Source organism: Mus musculus, chromosome 9 (assembly GCF_000001635.26).
Source record: "Mus musculus strain C57BL/6J chromosome 9, GRCm38.p6 C57BL/6J".
NCBI lineage: Eukaryota > Metazoa > Chordata > Mammalia > Rodentia > Muridae > Mus > Mus musculus.
Window position 1 is genome coordinate 92,758,643 of NC_000075.6, and position 17,799 is coordinate 92,776,441.

Consider the following 17,799-nt stretch of genomic DNA (forward strand, 5'->3'; position numbering starts at 1 on the left):
CAGTGCTACTGCCAGGCTGGTAGTCCTGGGTAGCATAAGAAAGCCTTTTAACACAGCAACAGAAAGCACACTAAAACACAAACTTGTAGCCAACCTGTATTATGTGGTAAATGTTAGTTTTCAAGACTCCAAATATCCAGAAAGGAGATCAAGCAAGATTATGTGACTTCTGACAGTTCAATAAAAGCCATTATTCCCAGGAGCTTCTGAGACAAGTTCCCATCTGCCAAAAGGTAACTTTAGCTTTGTATTTGCTACTGTCATAATGTTACAATATACTCTTTTTATTTACTAGATACATTCTAGAACAAATAAACTGACACAGATTGTCTAACTCAGATATACTTAATAGATACTGGCTTTCTTTCCTGTCAGAAATATGCTAAATGTATGTTAAATGTTTTTGTTCACTATAATAGAGTCTCCCAAATCCTGACGGTGAACCCTATGCCCCACAAGATCTCTGAGTGATATGGGCACAGGGACAAGATTGCCTAGACAACCATCAGATCCTTCTACAAAAGGCTATACTTAACAAAACTGGAAAACCTGGACGAAATGAACAAATTTCTAGACAGATACCAGGTACCAAAGTTAAATCAGGATCAAGTTAATGATCTAAACAGTCCCATATCCCCTAAAGAAATAGACGCAGACATTAATAGTCTCCCAGCCAAAAAAAAAAAAAAAAAAGCCCAGGACCAGATGGGTTTAGTGCAGAGTTCTATCAGACCTTCAAAGTAGATCTAATTCCAGTTCTGCACAAACTATTCCACAAAATAGAAGTAGAAGGTACTCTACCCAACTCATTCTATGAAGCCACAATTACTCTGATACCTAAAACACAGAAAGATCTAGCAAAGATAGAGAACTTCAGACCAATTTCTCTTATGAATATCGATGCAAAATTACTCAATAAAATTCTTGCTAATCCAAGAACACGTTAAAGCAATCATCCATCGTGACCAAGTAGGTTTTATTCCAGGGATGCAGGGATGGTTTAATATGCAGAAATCCATCAACGTAATCCATTATATAAACAAACTCAAAAACAAAAACCACATGATCATCTCCTAAAAAAAAAAAAAAAAAAGCATTCGACAAGATCCAACCCCCATTCATGATAAAAGTCTTGGAAAGATCAGGAATTCAAGGCCCATACCTAAACATGATAAAAGCAATCTACAGCAAACCAGTAGCCAACATCAAAGTAAATGGTGAGAAGCTCGAAGCAATCCCACTAAAATCAGGGACTAGACAAGGCTGCCCACTTTCTCCATTCCTATTCAACATTGTACTTGAAGTCCTAGCCAGAGCAATTCGACAACAAAAGGATATCAATGGGATACAAATTGGAAAAGATGAAGTCAAAATATCACTTTTTGCAGATGATATGATAGTATATATAAGTGACCCTAAAAATTCCACCAGAGAACACCTAAACCTGATAAACAGCTTCGGTGAAGTAGCAGGATATAAAATTAACTCAAACAAGTCAATGGCCTTTCTCTACACAAAGAATAAACAGGCTGAGAAAGAAATTAGGGAAACAACACCCTTCTCAATAGTCACAAATAATATAAAATATCTTGGCGTGACTCTAAGAAAGTGAAAGATCTGTATGATAAGAACTTCAAGTCTCTGAAGAAAGAAATTAAAGAAGATCTCAGAAGATGGAAAGATCTCCCATGCTCATGGATTGGCAGGATCAACATTGTAAAAATGGCTATCTTGCCAAAAGCAAAACACAGATTCAATGCAATCCCCATCAAATTTCCAACTCAATTCTTCAACGAATTAGAAAGAGCAATCGGCAAATTCATCTGGAATAACAAAAAACCTAGGATAGCAAAAACTCTTCTCAAGGATAAAAGAACCTCTGGTGGAATCACCATGTCTGACCTAAAGCTTTACTACAGAGCAATTGTGATAAAAACTGCATGGTACTGGTATATGACAGACAAATAGACCAATGAAATAGAATTGAAGACCCAGAAATGAACCCACACACCTATGGTCACTTGATCTTCGACAAGGGAGCTAAAACCATCCAGTGGAAGAAAGACAGCATTTTCAACAAATGGTGCTGGCACAACTGGTTGTTATCATGTAGAAGAATGCGAATCGATCCATTCTTATCTTCTTGTACTAAGGTCAAATCTAAGTGGATCAAGGAACTTCACATAAAATCAGAGACACTGAAACTTATAGAGGAGAAAGTGGGGAAAAGCCTCAAAGATATGGGCCCAGGGGAAAATTTAATGAATAGAACAGCAATTGCTTGTGCTGTAAGATTGAGAATTGACAAATGGGACCTCATGAAACTGCAAAGCTTCTGTAAGGCAAAAGACACTGTCAATAAGACAAAAAGGCCACCAACAGATTGGGAAAGGATCTTTACCTATCCTAAATCAGATAGGGGACTAATATCCAATATATATAAAGAACCCAAGAGGGTGGACTCCAGAAAAGCAAATAACCCCATTAAAAAATGGGGCTCAGAGCTAAACAAAGAATTCTCACCTGAAGAATATCAAATGGCTGAGAAGCACCTGAAAAAATGTTCAACATCCTTAATCATCAGAGAAATGCAAATCAAAACAACCCCGAGATTCCATCTCACACCAGTCAGAATGTCTAAGATCAAAAACTCAGGTGACAGCCGATGCTGGCGTGGATGTGGAGAAAGAGGAACACTGCTCCATTGTTGGTGGGATTGCAGGCTTGTACAACCACTCTAGAAATCAGTCTGGCGGTTCCTCAGAAAATTGGACATAATACTACCGGAGGATTCCACAATACCTCTTCTGGGCATATATCCAGAAGATGCCCCAACTGGTAAGAAGGACATATGCTTCACTATGTTCATAGCAGTCTTATTTATAATAGCCAGAAGCTGGAAAGAACCCAGATGCCCCTCAACAGAGGAATGGATACAAAAAATGTGGTACATTTACACAATGGAGTACTACTTAGCTATTAAAAGAATGAGTCTATGAAATTCCTATGCAAATGGTAGGACCTGGAGGGCATCATCCTGAGTGAGGTAACACAATCACAAAAGAACTCAAATGATATGTACTCACTGATAAGTGTATATTAGCCCAGAAACTTAGTATACCCGAGATATAAGATACAATTTGCAAAACTCATGAAACTGAAGAAGAAGGAAGACCAAAGTGTGGATACTTTGCCTCTTCTTAGAATTGGGAACAAAACACCCATGGAAGGAGTTACAGAGACAAAGTTTGGAGCTGAGACAAAAGGATGGACCATCTAGAGACTGCCATATCCAGGGATCCATCCCATAATTAACCTCCAAATGATGACACCATTGCATATACTAGCAAGCGTTTGCTGAAAGGACCCTGATATGGCTGTCTCTTGTGAGACTAGACCGGGGCCTAGCAAACACAGAAGTGATGCTCACAGTCAGCTATTGGATGGATCACAGGGCTCCCAATGGAGGAGCTAGAGAAAGTACCCAAGGAGCTAAAGGGATCTGCAACCCTATAGGTGGAACAACATTATGAACTAACCAGTACCCCAGAGCTCTTGTCTCTAGCTGCATATGTATCAAAAGATGGCCTAGTAAGCCATCACTGGAAAGAGAGGCCCATTGGACATGCAAACTTTATATGCCCCAGTACAGGGGAATGCCAGGGCCAAAAAGTGGGAATGGGTGGGTAGGGGAGTTGGGGGGAGTGTATGGGGGACTTTTGGGATAGCATTGGAAATGTAATTGAGGAAAATACGTAATTAAAAAAAATATTAAAAAAAAAAGATTGCCTAGACAGAGGTATGATAACCACTGAGAAACGCTACTCCATTGCCTTTCCTGCTGCCAGGGCTTGGCCTAAACTGTGGACAAACAGTGGATAGCCTGGGAGTTAATTGTCTCATGTTGCCTAAGACAAGTGAATCATTTCTCCCATGCCCCTCCCCCACAGGAAAAAGCCTCTCTTTTTCTGGTCCGAATGGCCAGTCTGCCTCTGCCTGAGTCGCGATGGAATTGTCCACTGCAGGTCCCACCAGATGGATGACTCTGTTGTTCCCAAGGGAAACAACCGAGCTGACATGTGGCCCTTAGGGGCCTAGATTCACCCACCATAGAACACATTCTTACACTCCTCCAAGGTCATTACTTCTTTGACATCTCCCCTCAAAAATAACCCGAACCTGTCATTTCTTTTGTCTTCTGCTTCAGACCCTGACCGTGGCTACCAACTCATTTATGTCACCCAACCTGGCTGTTTTAATGATTGCTCCCTGGAACTAACTCACAATTGCCACTTACAGCTTCTCCAATGACTCTGTCGAGAAATCTTACTTCACCTTTCACCAGCTGCCTTGACTCCGGTGTTGCCTACACCCCATACCTTTTCTCTATCACTCTTTTATTTTCCTTTTGATAACCTTCTCTTTATTGATCTATTATATATAAAGAACAACAAGACAATACATAAAATGGTTTTTCTTTCATATGACCATTATGTCAGTGGAGTTATATGAATTTTGATAGATAATATCTATTCAAACAGTAGGATTTATAAATCTCCTTCTGGCCTCATTTGGCATGGTTTAGTATATGACTAGTTTACCACCCTTCTCCTTCTCCTTCTCTCTCTCTCTCTCTCTCTCTCTCTCTCTCTTTCTCTCTCTCTCTCTCTCTCTCTTTTCTTGGATATTTTATTTCCATTTCAAATGTTTTGCCCATTCCAGTTCTCCCCTTTGGGAACCCCCTATCTCATCCCCCTCCCCCTGCCCCTATGAGGGTGCTCCCCCACCCAGCCACTACCATCTTCCCGCCTTGGCATTCACCTACACTGGGGCTTCGAACACCATCAGGCCCGAGGGTCTCTCTTCCCACTGATGTCCAACAAGTCCATCTTCTGCCACATATGTGGCCAGTGCCATGAGTCACTCCATGTATATTCTTTGGTCATCCAGTCCCACACTTAATAAATGTAAAAAAATTTTAAAGTATATCTCCATTAGGTTGCTCCAAATTATTGGTGCGAGGAATCTGGTTTCTATGTTTATGTCTACCTTGAGAACTGAAGTAGATCAGCAGGGCCTACCTCTCTGTGCCTGCACAGCCTCTGAGATCATGTGCTTGTGTACTTAGCTTTCTAGTAGAAAGGGGCAGACAAAGAAGACACCCAATATTGACTGCTGGTCTCTGCTCATACACACACATGTGCACTCATGTGTATAGGTATTTTTACATGTAGTGCACATGAATTCAAGGCCAGCCTAGGCTAAATAATGAGACTTTGTTTCAAGAAAGAGTAAAAGCATCATGCTGATTTTATTCATGTTCATTATATTTCTAAGAGAAAAAATAATGTATTTTTATTCTAAAATTACCTTCTCCTGTGCATCCACAGGGTAGAGCTTATGTCCTGGACACTTGGGAATTGTGCTTCTTTGTTCTTTAAGACAATAACTCAAGGAATCCAGCACTATGATAGAGTGCACACAGACATACACCATGGACATATGCACATGTATACATATATAGACACACACACACATACAAAATGAATATATGTGTGTGTGTGTGTGTGTGTGTGTGTGTGTGTGTGTGTAGAGAGAGAGAGAGAGAGAGAGAGAGAGAGAGAGAGAGAGAGAGAGAGAGAGAGGTTTTTTCAACTCAGCACTCTACTGATTCAGAGGGAAAATAGTTTTGAGGACTGCAGACCCCACCATTGGCGTTTCTTTCAGAGTTGCAGGATAGAGTGTGAAGCGGCCAGCAAAACCAAGCAGCCTGAAGAGGGGACTGCAAGCCACAGTACAGGCCCTGAAAAGAGCCAGAAGCCTCCTAGTGCTTCACTTTCTCAGTTTTCTTCTTTCTGTTTTTCCTTTTCCTTTCCTTCGTTTGATTTTGAGACAGGGTCTAACTATTTAGCCCTGACCTAAAAGTCACCTGCAAATGTATTCAGAGCACATCTGGGTAAATTAAGATAAGCTCTTCATTTGAGACCGATAACCCAGCCACATTTTTGATCTGAGTCTTCTGTAGAAATGATATGTGCTCTTAATTGATGAGCCATGTCTGCAGTTCCACCCAGTCATATATTTTATCACATTAAATGGCAATCTCACCTTTGTCAATTAAGACAATACAAGGTCCAGAGATTGGGACATAAATGTATCTTTTAGAAAAGGCCACCATGACTGGCCACTGCACTTATTAAATAAAGACATATTTACATGTTCATAATGGTTGGAAATCTTATAATACCACCTTAACAACATTAATGAGGGACAGAGCAAGAGTGCACCCAGGTTCTTAACCAGTGTCTGCTGCAAACAGTTGGGACCTTGCTGGGTATGCCAAGATGTCTGTTGCTTTTAATAACAGGCTTTAGGGAATTATCAAGTTGGTTTGGGAAACTTGTCATCACCATCTTCAACTTCCAGTAAGGCATTTGGGTACACTGAGGCTCCATAAAGAGACAGTGAAGGCTCAAGACACCTTACAGAGAGATGTAGGAAGAAGGATGAAGGAGAAGCTCAGATCCTGCAGCCCAGGCAGTGGACAGAATACAGAAGGCTCTGAGGATGACTAAGACCAGGAATACCATCTGACTACAACCATATTAGACCTTATCCTGGCTAGTTTTATGTCAACTTGGCACAAGCTAGAGTCATCTTCGAGAAGGGAACCTCAGTGGAGAAAATGTCTCCAAGTGATCAGGCTGTAAGCAATCCTGTAGGGAATTTCCTTAATTAGTGATTGATGTGGGAGGATCCAGCCCACTGTGGGTCATGGCATAAGGCAAATGGCAATCTTGGCACCGATGGTTTTGTTAAACCTAAATATTTATATAGTCAAAAATAGGCAGGGACCCAACAGAACCATAGGCTGACCCAAGCAAACTCATGCAGCCGGACCAATACAGACAGTCCAAGGTCAGCACAGGTCTTAGACCACAGTTATCCAAGTCCTATCATGTGCTGTGGGGAGAATCGTCTGCTAAGTGTCAGTCACCCAGAGACCACTGCCCTTACAATGTCCTTCTCAGGGTTCAAAATGGCCAAAGAAAGTCCCAGGTTAGATAGTTGCTACACCATTCTAGTTGGATGTCATTTTCAATACCCTTAATTCTTTGATCGACGGCTCTGTTCCAAGGCTAATAGCCTTAAATGGGTCTAATTTCTGTCCCCCCTGCTGTTGCCATCACTACTGAATCACTGGTGCACAGTCTTCCTGTAGAAAAAGCACACCGTAGAATGCCTTTATCACTGCATTCTGCAGTACAGACCCGGGAATGAGGCGGACAAACCCAGGATTTCAGTCTTCCATTTATTGGGGAATTTCTTGACAGCAGGAGCATGTTTGTGGGTGGCAGTAAAATGAGTGGATCCCTAAAATGTAGGTGAGCAGAAGGGAGCCGATGGTGTGCAGACAAAAGCAACTTAAGCAAATGCCTGCAAGAAGCGAAGATGTTGGGAGCATCCCTGCACTTCTGTTGCCAGGTGTGGGCAGCAAAACGTTGCTCATCATTCTGATGGGTTAGGTCCATTATAGTCCAATGGTGAACAATGAGAGGGTACCTGACAGGGTTATTCAGAAGTAACCACGGTTGCCACAGCTGTAGTCAGATCAGGTTGAATCTCCCCCCCCCCATTGTGATAATGTTATAGTATGTTTGAAAGGACACAAGATGCATCTGCATTTCTAGTCAAAGTGTCTGTCGATATCTTAACTCACAGGAAATCATGTCAGAAAAATCAGAAATTTTGTTTTGTTTTGTTTTTGTCTTTTTCTTTTTTCTTTTAAAAGGATTTATTTATTTTATATATGTGTGTACACTCTCAATGTTTTCAGACACACCAGAAGAGAGCATCGGATCCCATTACAGATGGCTGTGAGCCACCATGTCGTTTCTGGGAATTGAACTCAGGACCTCAGGAAGAACAGTCTGTGCTGTTAACAGCTGAGCCATCTCTCCAGCCCTTTTTTTGTTTTTTCAAGACATGTTCTCTGTGTAATCCTGGCTGTCCTGGAACTTGCTCTATAGACCCTTTGCTCAAACTCACAGAGATCCACCTGTCTTTGCTTTCTGAGTGCTGGGTTTAAACACAGCACCATCCACATCAGGAACTTTGCATTAACCATCACTGCAGAACTTGTCATCAATACGTTGAAGCAGGTGACATCTCAGCTGCTCAGAGTGTAAAGGCACTTGCAACTGACCCTCATGACTTCAGTTCGGTCCACAGGACCGACGAGGTAGAGGAGAGAATCCAGCACTACAAAACTGTCCTCTGGCTTCCACAGGTGTGCCATGGCAAAAATTAATTTAAAATAATTTTTAATGGGACTGGAGAGAAGAATCATGGATTAAGAGCATACACGATTGTTCTAGAGGGTTTGAGTTCCTCTGCCTGTAAAGCTTACATCCACCTGTAACTATATTTCCAGGGTCATCTGTGTCTGATATGTACCCACCTCTGGGCTCCAGAGCACCTGTAATCACAGTCACAACCAACCCCCCTCCGTATATGCCATCCCCTCATATATGTCACACATCCCAGCATATGCCACCCTCAGTGTGCCACCCCTAACATCTGCTACTCCATCTACATAACTAAAATACATCTACAGTATACTCACATACATAAAATAAATAAATAAATCTTGAAAGGAAAAAAAAAAGACAACCTGGTCATTGGTGGCTCTTGGCTATAACCTCAGCATTCAGGTGGCTGAAGAAGGAGAACTCCTGTGCTCATCAATGAATGAGCTACATGGCAAGCTCTGACTTCAATGAACACTCCTACCAAACCATCTTCAAACCAAATCAAACCAACCAACCAACCAAACAACCAAACAAAATCCGGGGAGACAATGCAAGCGAAGTAAGGTTCTGTGCTTGTTAGTCATGCAAAGGGGGCTGCCCACCAGCAACCTGCTGTTAACAGCAAGGCAAGGCTGGCATCTTGAGGTGCCTTCAAATGTCCTCTCTTGCTTCAACTGAAACTAGAACAAAATAAGCAGAAGTCCTTTCATCTGTTTGAAAGAACCAGTTAAACATCAATGTTTTAAGCTTTGCTAAATAACTTGTTGGGAACTTGCTGTTTCACCCTCTCCCATGGAAACATATTACAATTAAAAATATTACATATGGCTGGAGAGAACATTTTTTTCACAGCAGAGCAGATGGTAGGTGCAAACATAACCATCAGTTTCCCACTTCCATGTCTGTCAAGAATCTTCCTTCAAATGTAGCTATTAACTTTTCTACAGTTCTCTCCTTTAAAAAATTAACAGTAGGTGTACTGTGTAATTATATATTAAAGAATAACCACAGAGCCTATTTATTTTTATAAAGTCATAGCCTACATACTGTCTGTAATTTTCACATCAGAATAATATTCACATAACTGAAACATATAGTTTTATTAGCTATATAGTTTTAGACGTAGTAGCTTTTGGCCATGTTTGTATTAATTTACTTCATGAGTTTATAAATGGGTATGTAAATGTTTCTCAGGTTATTTTAGGTAAAATATACACCTTGGGTTAAAAGAAACTCTCTTCTCCTGGCACATTGGAGAAGGAAGGAGTATATTTAATACACTGTTAAATACTGCTAAACCCCAGTGAACGTTAAGCTTTCACTGCAAACATCAATTTAAATGCTTATTTTTACCTTAAATGAGTTAAAGTATTAGGGGCCATGTGTGTTTATTTTCTAATCGAGTGACTAGGCACTTTCTTGGTGTGTTCAGTGAGGTAACGTCTATCAGCCAAGTGGCAAGGCAGGCCATGGCCTAATTGACATGGGTCTGTTGGTCATTTTAAACAGGTATGAATGCCTTGAAGAATATAGCAGTTGCTTGCTGCCAAAGCATGACTCTAGTTCCTAAATGTAGTGATCCAGCAATGACAACCTTGAAAAGCTTCTAAAGAAATAAATCCCCGTAGAACGTTCTACTTAGAACAGAGGGGAGCATGTCTTCTGGAGCACAACAGAAGGCCTGGCACTGGTCCCAGGTCCCTCATTTTAGGAGTGAAGTGTTTCATACGAGCACAGCTTCACATTTGCAGAAGGAACTGTTGCCTTGATTGGATCAAAACTGTCCTTTATATGTAGGAAATCCTTCATGGTTAGTGCAAATTCCCTCACTTTGCAGTAAGAAGTCAGCCAAATAGTTTTAAGGAGCAGCTGATGGACAAATGGTGGAGAACGGAGGGGACAGATACAAGTAGGGCTGTGAAGAACGGAGGATGAAAACCTAAAGACCTTAACTATAGAAGTTGCCAGAAAGCTGATAAGTCTAACTCCTAAAGGTCTCAGACACCCTAGGTGTGAGAACTATGACACTGGCCACTGTCAAAAGCTGGGAAACCATGTTGTGTAGCAGTTGTGTCACTCACTGTGGTGGTTTGAAGGAGAATGTCTCCCATAGGCTCGGGTATTTCAATACTTAGTTCCATGTTGCAGTGCTCTTTGGGTAAGTTTGGCAGGTGTGGGCTTGGTAGAAGAACTATAACTAGAGAAGGGTTTTTGAGGTTTCAAAGGCATGTACCAGTCTCAGATTGCTCTCTGATTCCGATTTAGGGTGTGAGCTCTCAGCTGTTTCTGCTGCCATGTTTGATGCTTTCTGCCATGTTTCAGAACCAACATACACTCTAATCCCTGTGAAACCATAAACCCAAATAATTTTTTTTTAAATGTAAGTTGCTTTGCTCATGGTGTTTCATCATAGTAGTAGAAAAGTAATGAATACAAAATTTTGGTACATCATCTCCTGTTAAAAAACAAACAAACAAACAAAAAATTCCACCACAACAAAACCTACTGGTTTCTCAAGTTGGAATTTTGTGGTATTTATACATCAATCTGTCATTTCTTGTTTCTTCTCTATGTGAAGTGGGTCTATGTTTGTGTCTCCTTAAGAATAATATCACACAAGAGTACCTGACTTTTTTTTAACCTCCATAAGAGAGTTCAATCCTTTTAAATTGGTGTTAAGGTTCCCGGTGCCAGAGACCTGGATAAGTAGTGTACAGTAGAGTATGATGCATGAATGCTACTGCATGAGGTTGTGGTGCTGATGCTCGCTGCTGCCTCAAGTGGAGGGTTACAGAACTGCAAGGCATGTGCAGTGAAAGAGCTTCCTCCCATCTCCCTACCATTCCTTCCAAGTAAAGCAAAAGGCCCAACCAACTGAGTAGTACCACAATCACCAGGACACCAAGTGTTTTCTGTTCTTATTATTGATGAAAATCTATAAATTAACATAGGGTTCCCTATGATTAAAAATGGAAAACTTACTAGAAGAGAATACTTAAACTATTGACTTTACCCCCCAAAGTGGTATTAATACAACGAGCTGGGAATGATTTAAAAAATAATTGAACAAACTGTTTGTCAAAATCAAAACTCATTATCTGTAACAGATAGAGTTCCTCTGTTCAAGTCAGGTGAGCTGGCAACCCTAGGTTGTTTTAAAGCTAACTGACTCTTAGCGTTTTCAACAGTTTCACTGCACTTCTCATGTATCCTTTTTCTACATGTCAACCAACACACACACACACACACACAAAATCCAAGCCAAGCCAATCCTATCTACAAACCAACCAACCAACCAACCAACCAACCAACCAAACAAACAAACAAAAACCAACCAAGCAAAAACAAATAAATCTCAAAGAACTAAGACATGGGGCACACCAACAGCTTCTCTGCCTCCAGGCTCTGCTTCCTAATTGGCTGATGTTGTCCAGCTCTGTAGCTAATGATGTATTAAAGGGGGTAGTTTACTCCCAGAAATGCCTGTGGGATGTTCAGTTATTCTCTGTCAGAGAACTGAGTCCCCACTGGTCTCAGAAACCTTCTTTCTAAACTCTCTGAAGTGGCCCTGTGTTTCATACTAATCTTACTACACCAACAAAAATAAAAGTATTAGCCAAATGGTATTTTCATCTCTGTATAAAGAGTACATGTAGAGCCTGTGTTCAAGAGAAGGGAAAACAAACCACAAGGAGACTTCAGACACAGTTCCTGAAAGAGACCAGACTGGATGAGAGCTGGTTATTGCGGAAATGGAACGGGGTCTCCTGAAGGTGGGGGCAGGAAATAGGAGACTTGTTACCAAACAAATTCGTCTGGATAGTTAAAAGTTAAAAAGACAGTCTCCGTCTTAAAATAGAAAAATGTTCTGCTCACACTTAAAATTACATTCACAGCTTGAGAAAGCTTGATACCAATGACACATGACCTACAGGGGCATGAACATATACTAACTGTCAGACTCAGGTAGAAAACTGAGCAAAAGCACACCAAAAGAATAGGATCTTAGCAATAATTACAAACAATGAAACTTATGAAATATAAATAAATAATGTTCTATTATCATGTTTCAGAACCACACTGGCCACATGGGCACAAAGTAATTATTTCTTAGACTTTTTTTTCTGATTTGTGTGTCCCCCAAGTCTGTTAGGACTGAACAACGTTGCCTTAGCAACTGAAGAAAAAATATATATTGGACACATCTGTTGTTTATCCTCTATCATTTCAAAACACAATTTGGTTGCGCTGGCATGCAAAGTGATCCTTAATTTAATGAATGTACACAGTTTTCACAGATTTGCTATTAAAAGATCTATCTAAATTAGTTTTCAGGATTTTGGATTAGATGGAGAGAATAAATATCCAGTGCTAATGGAATACATTACCATCATAACTGCCTGATTAAAATTGAAATGTTTACATAATGAAACCTGATCCAGAAAGCTGCCAAAATGCACTGCCTGTATGCAGTAAACAATAACAATAAACATTAGTAAACATGCATTAGCATTAGGATATAGCTATGTTGGCTGTTCGATAGACTTCATGCAGGGTACTTCACTGTCCCAATTAATAGATCATGATAGTTCTATTATCCATCCATTAAACCATACTCAAATAAAGCTGCAGCTCACATGAGCGATCTGTGTGTAACCAGCTCTTCTCTTTCCTAATACATCTATCTTAAGAGGAAGGGAAGGAAAACAGTGGGAAGCTATCTGAATGATCATGCTGCTGAACTGTCTCTGGACATACAGGTTAAATATTGTAATGACAGCTTTGTATCTAGGAAAGAGTGACTAAGAACACCGTAACTTTTATGAGATGCCATGCTTATCAATAAGTAGGTCACAAGAGCTAGATACAGGAGTGCAAACCTGTACTTGTCCAGGCATTAGGGAGGCTGAGGCAGCAGGGAAGCAGATTTAAGACCAATCTTTGCTACATAATGAGTTCCAGACCAGCATGATGTACATGTCTCATAAAAGCAAAAGGCAGCAATAAAACAATCAAAAGAAAAATCATTGCTTGTGGGTTTTTGAAACCGGCTCTCATGCAGCTAAGTTTGGTTTCAAATTTCTTAGTTCAAGGATGATTCTGAACTCTTGAAGCTCTCATCTCCAACTTCCACGTAGTAGAATTTGCAGGACAGGGCAACCAGTGCCAGCTAATAAATCGTATTTGATCCTGAGGCTGCTCTGCACTTCAGTTCTGTGTAAACAACTTGCCATTTTGGCATCTACTCATTTTGACAAGCTTTGTGTTTTAAATGGAGACCATATTCATTGATAGTCGTTGATTTCTGATTCATTTTATCTTAGATACATTTTTCTACTGTTGGTTTCTTTTCGTTTCGTTCACTTGATATTTTGTCCCTTCTTGTCTTCTTTTCACTTGACTTTTTAAATATGTTTTTATGTGTAGTATCACAAAATTACATGGTATTTTAAGGGTATATGTGTTCCTCCCCCTTACCCCCTCCCGGGTATGTGTGTGTGTGTGTGTGTGTGTGTGTGTGTGTGTGTGTGTACATGTGTATGCAGGTGCAAGTGCATGTATATGTTCATACACATGAAGGTTAAAGTACAACCAACCTTAGGTGTCATTCTTAAAGTACCATCTATCTAACTTAGTTTCTAAGTTTGTTTTGCTTTGTTTAAAGACAGGTCTTTCAGTAGCCATGAACTTGCCAAGCAGGCTGTGAGACCTTTGGTCTGGTTCTCCAAAGCTGGGACTACAAATACATGTCACCACACCCAGCTACTTGATTGTGGGTCCTGGAGATCAAACTCAGGTCATAATGCTTGCAGAACAAGCACTTTATTGACTGAGCCATCTTCCCAGCCAACGACTCTTATTTTTTTTAATTAATAGAAATTATAGCATTTTCTCTTTGTTATCAAAACATAATGTTTTAGTGCTTTTGCTTGGCTGCTAGGTAGACTATCTGTTTCTGTTGTTGGAACTTTATTAGATTTTTTTATTGAGAGATATTTCTTATCAGATCTGATTGAGTTTCACTGTCTATTACATGTGAGATTTGTAAAATGATCAGAACTAGTTCAGGCTTCTCATCCTCTGGTTGCTTTTAGTGAAAAATAACTTACTAGATCACCTGGTGTATTAATTACTTTTCTTTTCTTCTGTGCTAAAACACTGTGATCCAAAGAGACTTCCAGAAGGAAGAGTTGATAGGATCTCTGGTTCCAGACAGATAAGAATCCTTCGTGATGGGAAGGCTTGGAGTGAGCAGGATTGGTTTGGACAGTGGTTAAACTGAGAAAAGAATTGTCTGTGACTTTTACCCATGCTAATTAATTTAACTGATTCCTCCAGGATAAACAGTTTCTGAATGAGTCATTCTGACTCCCAAAGTCATTCAGCCAGGGGATCCCACAGGCCTGTGATGCCTTCAATGTTTCTCTCCTCTGAGGCATTTTCAATGGGTGCTGATTGATCATTTGTTTTCCTTTTGTTTGGTTCCAGGTTATTTCTCCTTTGTGAAGCTGTTCACTCTGTTTTGCTGAAGGACCATGTGAGCATGCTAAGTGGTGGGTCATATAGGGAGCTGCCCTTATCCTGTGTTGTGATGTGTATAAAATTTGAGAAATCCACAGTGGCCGGTGTCAACCTCTGTAATGGGTTTATATGTATAGTTATAGTCTAGTCTTACTTCTTTGTTTGAGACTCTGTCTGAGGACCTGAGAATTTTTGTGCCTTTGTGGGTTTTTTTTTCCCCAGTGCTGGAGAAATATTTGAAAACCAAAATGAGTTCTATGCTGACAGGACTCACATTACTTGTAATTAGTATACTTTCTTTTAATTTTGTTTAAAAATATTTTACCCTGACTTAAAACTGAAGTCTCAACTATGGTAATTTTCTTGTCTTTAAGTATTAATATAATGATGACCACTGTCCTCTGACAGCACCTTGATATTGACTTTCCAAATTTTGAGATATGTGTTTATTAATGTCAGCATCATGAAAACATTTCTCAGACAGGACCAGGACATAGGGTCAGGGGTTCCAGGAGGCCTTTAGTGCAGAAAAAGTAGACTCCTTAAAAACAGCTTGAAAACAAGCTTCAACCAGGAGATTTAATTATTTCCCATCCACTGGATCTGATATTAAATAAACTCAGAGCTAGTGACATTCTCTGATGAACAGGTTATGAAGCAATATTTTTCTCCTTGGGCTATCCTACTACAGCTCAATTTAGCAGGCCACATTCATAAAAACTCAAATAAAAAGTGATTTTGAATGGTGTTCAGCCTCAGTTTCTTGGAATATGGAGAAAGGGTTTTGGAAAAACATGTAAGATAATCCTGAGAACTTAAAAATAGTTAACCATCGTTATGCATGCATTGATCCACTTTATTTAAAAATCATACACATGGTTAAATTATTTTCCATGGCAAAGTACTTACATGATGAAATTTGATAATGAAATACTTTTTACAGCAGAATTTAATTCGACAAGTCAAAACTGTAAATAACCATTGTAGAAATTCCACAATTATTTTTTCAGTATAGGATAATGATAATAAAATCCCTGTAAAAAGGGAAAGAAAAAAATTCTACAATTGAAAGTACATTTTATTAGCAAAAATTAAAAATTTTAGAGATTTCTTAGGCTTGGAAGATCAAAGACCTCAAATTTCAGCTGAGTAGATAAAGAGCCTGCTGGAGCAAGGAAAAAGAAATGAAGACTTCTAATGATCATAAAAAAAAAACACAGCCCAAGTGATTAAGTGCCCTGGATTACACAGAAACCCCATAGAAGCAGAGAGCAGAATAGTGTTTCCTAGGGGCCAGAGGAAGAATGGAACCAAGAGCTGTTATCAAGGGGTTTTATTCAGCTACAGTAAAGGAATACATTAAGAGTGCAGATGTAAAAAAAATAAAATAAAAAAAAAGAGTGCAGATGTGCAGTAGTCTGATAACTAACACTGTACCGTGCATTCACAATAAGATAGGATAGCAAATCTCACCAAATATTTTAAAGCTGTGTCAACACTTTAAAAACATCAAAACATGTTATACTGCATAGCTGTCATCTAGTTTCATGTTGTTTAAATTTTTTATTAATGTATTTGTGTGATTTGCTAGCATGTATGTCTGTAAGTGACAGGCATGCCTGGTGCCTGTAGAGGCTAGAGAGGGCACTGGATTATTTAGAACTCTAGTCACAGCTAGTTGTGAGATTTGTCTTTGTGAGTCTGAGATACCATACTTACAATGGCATTTCCCAAGTCTTTTAATTTCATGCAAACTTCATTATTTCATTTTCCATTGTATATATGTAGCACATTTTCATTACTCTTTGTTGGTTTAGATCTAAGCTTGTTCCCTTTCTTTGCTACTGTGAACAGTAAATGTGGATGTGTAGAGAAATGGCATGAGTGGACTGCTCCCAGCTTGCTAGCTGCGAGACAACCCAGGATGTTCCTGCCACTCTCAGCAGACTGAGATACCAGGGAAGCAAACTTCCTCAAGCAGAGAATCCTCGTGTTTTGCCAAGTATGGGACATGTCTGAGGAAGTGGCCTTCATGATTCTTTTCTCATGACAAAATAACTTTGTTATTTTAGATGTGTTAGGCAACACATCTAAGAGTTGGACTGCTAACAGATTTCTCAATCTGCAAGGAGGTTTAAGTCACTTGGAACCAAGATAAGCTATTGCTAGGGATACTGCACCTGATGAGAACTAGAAAGTGTGGGAAATCTTTATTCTGCTTTGGCTTGAAAAGAAGTTGAAACTTTAAATAAACTGTAACTTAGCTGCCTTGGTTGTGTATCCTTGTGTCCTGGCTAATGTTACCCTCACTTCGGACCCTGTTAAGGCTCTAGACGTTGACATGGATCCACAAGTATCTCTGTGGTAGAACACAAAGTCCATTGAGTAAATGAGTAGGTGTGGTCATATGGTTGCCTATTTTTAGCTTTTTGGGAAACATACTGCTTTACCTAATGGCTGTAGTAGATTACATCTCCTTCAGCCATGAAGAAGAATTCTTCTATGATTTCAACTACCATGTTATCATCTCCTTGATGATAGCCTTTTTTCCTAGGGTGGTAGGATGGGATGTAACACAGTTTTGCTTTTTATTTCACATATGAGTAAGGATGCAGAACACTTCTTAACTTAAAAAGCCATTTGTGTTCCTTTTGTTGAAATCACTCTATTTTCTTAGCTTGTTTATTGACTGGCAGACTTGGGAGGTTTTGGTATTTAACCTTCACACTTCTTCATATAGTCTAGGTGTTAAGCTACTCTCTTAAACATAGCTATCAAAGATTGTTCCCCATTCTGCGGGGTGTCTATTTACTCTGCAGACAGTTTCCTTTCATGTGTAGGAACATTTTAATTTTATGTAACCTTATCTTACTGTGTTAGTGAGATCTTATTCAGAAAACTTGTTTCTATCCCTCTATCTTGCAGCGTACTTTCTGTCTGCTTCTAATGTAGGCATGGTTTAGGG

General features: G+C 39.7%; 1 long non-coding RNA gene across 1 annotated transcript in view; it reads left to right on the forward strand.

Annotated features, from left to right (window-relative positions):
• Positions 1 to 17,799, forward strand: part of 4933400C23Rik (RIKEN cDNA 4933400C23 gene) — a 76,996-nt gene that overhangs the window by 39,927 nt on the left and 19,270 nt on the right. The window contains exon 2 of the long non-coding RNA NR_040770.1: positions 14,802 to 14,866. This is a non-coding gene — a long non-coding RNA (RIKEN cDNA 4933400C23 gene). The remainder of the gene's footprint in view (positions 1 to 14,801; positions 14,867 to 17,799) is intronic.